The sequence below is a fragment of the Eimeria tenella genome, genomic scaffold (genome assembly GCF_000499545.2).
Source record: "Eimeria tenella Houghton genomic scaffold, Eth_scaff2305, whole genome shotgun sequence".
NCBI lineage: Eukaryota > Apicomplexa > Conoidasida > Eucoccidiorida > Eimeriidae > Eimeria > Eimeria tenella.
The window spans coordinates 100-328 of NW_013542164.1; positions in this window are offsets into that span (position 1 = coordinate 100).

Below are 229 nucleotides of genomic sequence, written 5' to 3' on the forward strand. Positions count from 1 at the left end.
CGCGGGGCTCTGGCTCCCTCGGACCCCCGTCTTCACAGCAGCAGCGCCTGCTGCTGCTGCTGGTGCTGCTGCTGCTGCTGGTGACTGAGCTGCTGCTGCTGCTGCTGCTGCCGGCTGGCTCCGGACTGAACTTAAAGTGTGATCAACTCTGCTGCTGCTGGCACTGCCTTGACGCGCCCCCGAGGAAGCAGCAACGGAGGCTGCCCCCGCAGCAGCAGCAGCAGCAGCA